Source organism: Mytilus trossulus, chromosome 7 (genome assembly GCF_036588685.1).
Source record: "Mytilus trossulus isolate FHL-02 chromosome 7, PNRI_Mtr1.1.1.hap1, whole genome shotgun sequence".
Classification (NCBI taxonomy): domain Eukaryota; kingdom Metazoa; phylum Mollusca; class Bivalvia; order Mytilida; family Mytilidae; genus Mytilus; species Mytilus trossulus.
The window spans coordinates 13,426,138-13,434,762 of NC_086379.1; the positions used below are offsets into that span (position 1 = coordinate 13,426,138).

General features: G+C 31.5%; 1 pseudogene; it reads left to right on the forward strand.

Moving 5' to 3' along the window:
• Positions 1-5,483, forward strand: part of LOC134726167 (C-type mannose receptor 2-like) — a 28,983-nt pseudogene extending 23,500 nt beyond the window's left edge.
• The last annotated feature ends 3,142 nt before the right edge of the window (positions 5,484-8,625 follow it).

Consider the following 8,625-nt stretch of genomic DNA (forward strand, 5'->3'; position numbering starts at 1 on the left):
TGAATTGAATATGTAGCTCAATTCATTTATTAATTTGAACTTTTGAAGCTAACACTCAGTACAAAACGATCGTGCTTACAATTTAATAAATTATATGTCAAAATTTTATTTTTTTAACTGAAATGATTCAAGTTTCCAATCTAAATTTCCCCTGGGACAGTCATTTATACATATTCTTTTCAAAATATCTATGCTTATTTTATATTGAGACGGCCATGTAAACCGGTACTGAAATATATCACGTCATAGTTGCGTGAACATTTCGCGAATTGTTCGAGTTTAATGTTTCAAGTTTGTTACATGGGACAACGCCAATTGAACGTGTTTTTCTGATAATCTGTGTCTTCCGAAGCCTATGAATACGTTTAGAGACAGTCAGAGTCGTTGGGAACCTTATTGACGATGCAAAAACTACCCAGTGGCGGATCCATAATTTTTAATAAGTGAGGGCCCATGGCCACTGACTGTCTCAAAGGGGGCCCCGCTCCGGTCATGCTTGAGTGTTTACCTATATGATCATCCAAATTTTTCCCAGAAAAGGGCGGGGGCGGACCCCCTAGGCCCCCTCTAAATCCTTATCTGCTACCCAATCAAACAATGCTACGTTACTAGGCAAGATAACAACAGATCCCAAATTGCATTTTAAAATAAATCATCGAGAATTCAAATTGTGAAAAAGAGAATTTGTGTTTTCCAAAACAGAATGAAAGCAAAAAGACAGTTTGATTCCACTGATCAGAGATCATGCGGGCTAAAACCCTTATTCCATTAGTTTTGCAAACGTTTGTTGGTTCTGTGCATAAAATAAAAACATCCCCCCTTTTTCAAAATAATATACAAAATTCAGTCCTGGTATCTATGATGAGTTTATTTTCATCGTTTTAATTATCTTCAATTTATAAATGTACCAAACTTTACTTTTCTACATTGGTTAGAGGTATAGGGGGAGGGTTGAGATCTCACAAACATGTTTAAACCCGCCGCATTTTTGCGCCTGTCCCAAGTCAGGAGCCTCTGGCCTTTGTTAGTCTTGTATTATTTTAATTTTAGTTTCTTGTGTACAATTTGGATATTAGTATGGCGTTCATTATCACTGGACTAGTATATATTTGTTTAGGGGCCATCTGAAAGACGCCTCCGGGTGCGGGAATTACTCGCTACATTGAAGACCTGTTGGTGACCTTCTGCTGTTGTTTTTTATTTGGTCGGGTTGTTGTCTCTTTGACACATTCCCAATTTCCATTCTCAATTTTATCAGGTAACTGATTTTAAAATTCACATTTGATAAATACTTTTGGTTCTTTAACAATGCTCGATCGATCATGTCGTCTACACTATAAATACCGTATTCCAGTGGCCATACACGTTTTAAAAAGAAAATAGAGTATTAATAATTTTTGAGATGACCCCACATCATATTGTATTCATCTTCCATTCAACACGAGCGCCAACGGTAGTATCTACTTTCCTAACACGTTTAATGAAACAAGTGTAAATAATAGTAAATACTTTTATGGTAGTGTACCGATGTTCTCAAAAGTTATGATTAAAACACACAATCAAAGAAATGGATTAACTTCAAACGAAGTTAAACTAGAAACGTTGACAATTTAAACATTCCCAAGAGTGTTTCACAGAGTTGCAGTATTGTGTCTAGAAGGGAAATATATATAACCGAAGGCGGAATCAAAAACATCTCTTTCGCTGGAAATCCTAGCAAATTATTAAACAGTTAGATCTGTGTTTACATTGAACGTCTATCGATCATACTGATTATCTCATATACAATGTTTCCGTCTTTTTTTATTTTTTATATAGGGCGCTCTATAAAATTTCATTAAAATCAACAAAGCCCCTCAAAATAGATATTCCGATTTACATTCTATTAATACAACTTATGTACTGATAAATATTCTTTTTTTCAAATATTCACGTAGGACATCTCGAACTATGGCTTGTATCCTTATCCTGATAATTGTTCCAAATTATATTCCAAATAATGTTGTTCTAAAATTTGAACTTTTCATTATCAAAATGGTCTGTATGAATATCAGTCTCATAAAAGTTCATCATTTATCATTAATAACTAAGCAAAACCTTGACTTTGCTTTTGGCCCAAATTTTACACCCCCATTCCAGTTTGTCTAAAAACAAAATACATCACGAACTTGAGATAATTAATGCATATAAATTTCGCTTCTAGAAATGCAACATTCAATATTCAATCTGCTGCCTAATATATCAACATGTCTCTTATTTCGATGAAACTTTGTGTTCTGGCATTTGGAGCCACAGTTGGTAAGTCAATTATTTTAAAGATTTAAATGCCTTCTTTCGTAAATATTTTGGGGTAAGAAAGTGTTCACCGAAATACATGTAGTATGAAGCGCCGAAACGCTTCATTTGAAAAAAAAATGTACGCACGGTAAACGCTTTTAAATTAACGTTGATCGGTACTTAAACATCCCGTCAATGTGTGTGTATTCTATTTATTTGTTGCTCTCGGTTTGGCCAATGCGATCCCGTCAGTATGATATTGTTCTATTATATGTTACTTTGATATATTTCTCTTATGAATTAGAAAATACGTTAAACCACAAACGTCAAAATTATTCAATCGCGTAGAGAAATGAACTATTTGTGGATTCTTATAAATTCTATATAACTTTTGAATTACTTTAAATCTCGGTTTATTTCTGCAATAAATTCTTACATACTTTTTTATTTTTCATCTCTGTATGGTAACATTGCCCATGTGAAATTTTAAAATTGTTTGTATATACCATATTTACATTGAACGACAAATATATGTGACGTATAACATTTTGACGTCAGACACGCTACTCAATGAATGTGTTTGTAGATAGATGTTTTTGTGCTCTGTTAAATTGTTCCTTCTAAAATTGTTACACGATGATGACTGCTTTATCCATATTTTGGCTGTTTATTTTATTTATTATGTCTGTTTAGTTAACGCATCATTGTAATTATAAAGGAATTTGACGAGACTGTCGTCAAAGTGAGAGGGTTAGCGCTATAAAACCAGGTTGAATCCACCATTTTCTACATTTGAAAATGCCTGTACCAAGTCATGAATAAGACAGGTCTTGTCCATTCGTTTTATGTGTTTTGTCATTTGTTTTTGCCATGTGATTATGGACTTTTCGATTGGATAATCATCTGAGTTCAGTATTTTTGTGAATTTATATAAAACTTCTATAAATTTAATTAGAGAAGAATGTAATACATATGATTACATTTTTTGCTAGGATCATGAAAACAAGATTTCTATCAATTTTTTCTGTTAAATACCTGTACACCTGAATACCGGATTGCGAAAGGTTGTATCGTGATCAATGTAACATTTTATTTTGAAATAAGTATTAATTTCAGAATTACGCAAAATTGCTGTTAGCCAATCAAAATAAAGTATTATAATGAAACATACAATGCTTATAATGTTTCTATTGCTTATTAAACTGATTCTCCAATATTTAATCTGTAATTCATAAATAAATGTTTCTTAATGTTACTTTTATAAATGGACATTATGGTTATAGTAAATGTTAGGATAATTATAGCTGTCAAATGCATGCTCACCAATTTGACGCAATTACAAACTAACATATTAGATTCATAGCATAGTAGCAGTATTTCGTGGGTATGACCCTTGCGTCATCAAATTATCCGTTGCAATAACATTCAAAGTCCTTACTTTGGCTACATTAGAAAATGCCTGTACCAAGTCAGGAATATGACAGTTGTTATCCATTCGTTTGATGTGTTTGGACTTTTGATTTTGCCTTTTGATTTTTGATTTTCCTTTTTGAATTTTCCTCGGAGTTCGGTATTTTTGTGTTTTTACTTTTTTCTTTAATATTCATATTGTTGTGATGAACGTGGTCATAAATAGCACGAGCAGTTATTGATGCAACGATTTATTGGGATAAAGAACATCGTGTGCTCTTAGAATGATTATCAAATAGTGAAGGTTATCATCGTGATGCAAATAAATTGAGCGTCGATTTTTTTTTAACATTTTAAATGTAATATAGATCATTATTCTATGACTTTTGATTTTGACAGTTTTCCATGAACGTACTAACTCTCTCTATATTATGTTAGACAGTTCTTAAGATTATTTTTTTTTGTGTGAAAGGATACATGCATATACAATAATTCTTATTTCAGTATTTTCTGCATGTCCTACTAGTTGGAGTCATTATAAAGACAAGTGTTTCTTTCTAAGCCGTGACAACGAGACATTTGTCGATTCACTGGTGAGTAAAAATGAATAGAGCATAGGTAGAGTTTCAAAAATAAGTGTTTATAAATTCGTATTCTGATTTCGATTAATTTACTTTGAAATATAATTATTCAATTCGTTTTGAACGATGTATGGAGTTTAACTTATTAATTTTGCGATTTTAAATAAGTGTGCATTCCAGTGTTTGCATAGCAATATTGCCTCTTTTAAAATTATGCGAATCCTTCAAGTATTTTTGTGCAACATTTATTTCTTATTTGGATACATGAGTTTTGAACACCGATAAACTACGGTTGCATCTCATTTCACATCACGTTATCTTGTATATGATATCAGCGGTTCTTGACTTATAAATAGAAAGCTTTAGTAACTACATACAGTTTTAGAATAAGATCATCGACATAATATTACCTGCGAAGTATATTTTCTAAATGTAGCATATTTGTTTTCCAATTCATATCAAAACAGTTGGTAATGGCCATTTGTTTTAAACATTTAAGCATGTCAGGATGGTGCTGTTTTTTCAAGGGAGAGAAATAACTGAAAATATGTTAAAACGTTTATTTGATGTAATGGTATAATATCATATCTATATAATGAATAAATGTTTGTTTTTAAATTTGAAAGTAATACTTTTCTATCTTTTTCCAGAGTCTGTGTGAAGTAATTGGGCGCCAGTATGGTAGATCGGCATCATAGCTACCGTTGATAATGCAAAAACACAACAGTTTCTTACAGATTTAATGATCAAAATAAGTAAGAATGTAAAGCTATATAGATATTAGATCTTTTATAAAAAATGAAGCGCAACTTTTGTTCTCTATCTTGCTTAACCTGAATATATATAGCCACTATTTTAAGGTCAAACTTAAATGTTTTAATTACAAGCAACATACCTGCAAAATAAATAAAAAAACAAATTTCACACCGTTACTCTATAATGTATATTTAATTGAATGAATGCAGCAGGTTTTGTTTTATAGCATCAGCCTATGTTTGATTGGTGTCCAAAACCATTGTGTTTGTTTCCACAGATTCCATTGCAATGTACATAGGATTAAATGACCTTGTAACTGAAGGGGAATTTCACTGGATATCAAACGGCAAGCAGGCAACATACTTCAACGGGGGACCTACCCAGCCAAAAAACAGAGGGGGAAACTAGAACTGTGTAGCTATGAGAGTTGATCCAGTAATAGGCTTTAATTATTCTTAGACAGATTGTCCTTGTACAGTACCAACTACCTACATTTATGAAATGGTGTAAGTATTATAGCACACAAGTTAATTCACACGCACTACATTTAACAATGTGCTTTTTATCCTTGCAAAAATATGTTGTGAATTTTAATTTTTTTATTTGAATTCAAATACCGAGTATTCAGCACATATTTGTTGTTATCAAAATTTCAGAAAGTCCTCTCCGTCTATAAGTATAGTTCTCTATTTATCTCTCCGAACATTTTGTTCCGAATACATTTGTATATACATAATTATTTATCGTTTAATCTTTGGAGTAGGCACATATACACGTCTGCAGTATGTTAAAAAGATAACTATTTATAGAAATAAGTGGAATTTGTAAAATTGCCAATGAGACAATTCTTTACAAGAAACATTATAAATTAGCATCTATAGGTCACTGTTAGACAATGAAAAGCAAAATTTGCACATTACCAATGTATAAAATGGCTGAAATTGCAAATTTGAAACAATATAAACGTGAAAACTGACAGCCTTGTAAAACAAAATGAATATAATATAAAAACAACAAAAGGCAACCAATGAATTACTTCGTTCAAACACACCATTGTTAATGTGTCAACCGCTACTATTTTCACGAACAATCCAACACATTTGAAATAAACATTGTTTATATACTAGTATACAACTGATGATTTTTTTTCAAATATTTCTATATTTATTCTAGGGCAGCAGATATTGGAAACCTTCTTCGATAGCCTTAGGTGTCAGGAATTCGTTTTTCATTTTATATGTCAGTTTATTTATTAAATATATCCACACAGATAATTCTGTTGTTTTTGTTGTATATTTAGTTTGTATATTAATTGCTGGATTTTGAGAGATCCAATAGTGCATCTTTGATTCTGGTTAATAGTTACCAAATAATTATAATCTAATACGCCAGACGTTGATTACAAAGTATAGCATGTATAGGACAGACAATTAATATGACCGTTGTTTTACTAATCTATTGATGTCTTAGGGTAATTTGATCATACTCTAAATGAGTAATAGTACAAGGTGACTGTTTAAGTTTACATTAGATCACCCCGATATTGTTGGGGATTCGTGTTGCAAAAAAAATATAATAATCACGATTGTTTGTTTTGTTTTTCATTTGTTGCCATAACATTGTCAGTTTGTGTTACACAATTCGCCCGTTATTTACACTTATGTGATATTTACCGAACCATTTAATTGAAAATGTGCTACTTTTTTTTTTCTATATGATTGTATAATTTGAAAAAATGGGCACAGTCGTCTTGCTAAATATTTTCTTATAAACATTAGACACGTATTGCTTGCCTAAGGTCATGACAATCTTACTTGGTAAGAAACCAAACAGATTTCTTTAAAAAAGAAAGAAGAAAAATGCGTCGACATGGTTTCATCAAAATACTTGTTTGTAGAGACAACACATTTGCATCGTATGGTAAATTGATATTTCTAGAGACAATTGGCTTTCCTATTCAACTTATTGCAAATCCTTGCTAGGCGACTTTGCTGTTAAAACTTTAACAATGTGCAAATGTTCTCACACACAGAGATACATACTAAGTTCCTTGGAAAACTCTTAATGAAAGTTTCTTATCAGAAAGCAAAAATAAAAATAGTCATATTCTTGATTTGGTAAAGGCATTACCTTATGTAAAAAAAGGTGGAAGTTTTATCGATAAGAGAAAAACGATGAAATATTACAATTATACCAAAATAGATTAATATCGGGATGTATTAATACTAAGCCACACAAAAGGGGTAATCCCCCCCCCAAAAGAAAAATTCTCATTGTTTAACAACTCTCTTTCAATTGTTTCCTGACTAATACAAACACATGCTTTATTTATGTGGTATGAATCTGCATATGTATGGAAACTGTATATTCAATATATTTGGTTTCTAAAAGTTAAAATTGTGAAAATGAAATCTGTCCTATTGTGACTGTGGCAACAATATGCATTTCTTAGATATAACATATTACAAAAAGGGGGTAGAAAATATCACTAAAGCCCAAAAAATTTGGTCAAAGGAAAAAGATCAATCTATTAGAATGATACCTTTTATAAATCATTGACATGTATGTCAAATGAAAAGCGTATGCATTTTTAAAGCAATTAGGGAGGCTTTTTAAAAACAATCGGAAGAATAATTAGGAAACATATTAGAACCAAGTGAACATGAATTTTCCTAATCAACTTTATAAATAATACTCGATGGTCTAAATTATTTTATTATTTTACATAAATAAGGCCGTTAATTTTCTCGCTTGAATTGTTTTACATTGTCTTATCGGGGCCTTTTATAGCTGACTATATGCGGTATGGGCTTTGCTCATTGTTGAAGGCCGTACGTTGACCTATAATTGTTAATCTTTGCGCCATTTTGGTCTTTTGTGGATAGTTGTCTCATTGGCAATCATACCACATCTTCTTTTTTATATTTAATGTATAGTTTCTTGAGACTGGAATTGTTAATAATCTGAATAACGTGTTCTAGTATTCTTTTAATTTTCTCTGTAAACTGTTAAAGTCTATTTTCGGTAATATTTATTTGACGTGGGTGGCTTAGGAATCATATATCCCATCATTTTTGCATTGTGCTATCACATTGATTTGTATTCTTGTCTATCGGTTTTTGCTAATGTGCCTTTTTGCTTTATTTTGTTGTTAACATTCATGTCAGTTTTTCAGTGATTACAATGTTCCTCTGGCAAATTTTCCTGTTATGTCTGCTAGTTTTGTCAACACATCGTTGTCAATACAATATGTTGATATTGTCATACAAATGAAAGGTTGAGCTAGCTACACAACAAGGTTTAACTCACTACCTTTTACATACGAAAATGTATGTTCCACACTTGATATCTATCTTTTTTGGGTATGCTTGAGCTTTAAATGTTGCCCTTTACTTACTGACCTTCCGTTTAAAATTTTCAACAAATTCCAGCATTTTTTTAAATTTCATCTTTATCTGTACTACGGAAAGCCATTCCAAGGCAAATTGCGACAAATAATCAACAAATTAAACGTAGTGTGAAGACAAAAAGTCATCATAAATAGGATCCGACATACTCACCTTGTGCAATGTTAAAATATAAGTTAACAATGTTCACAGGA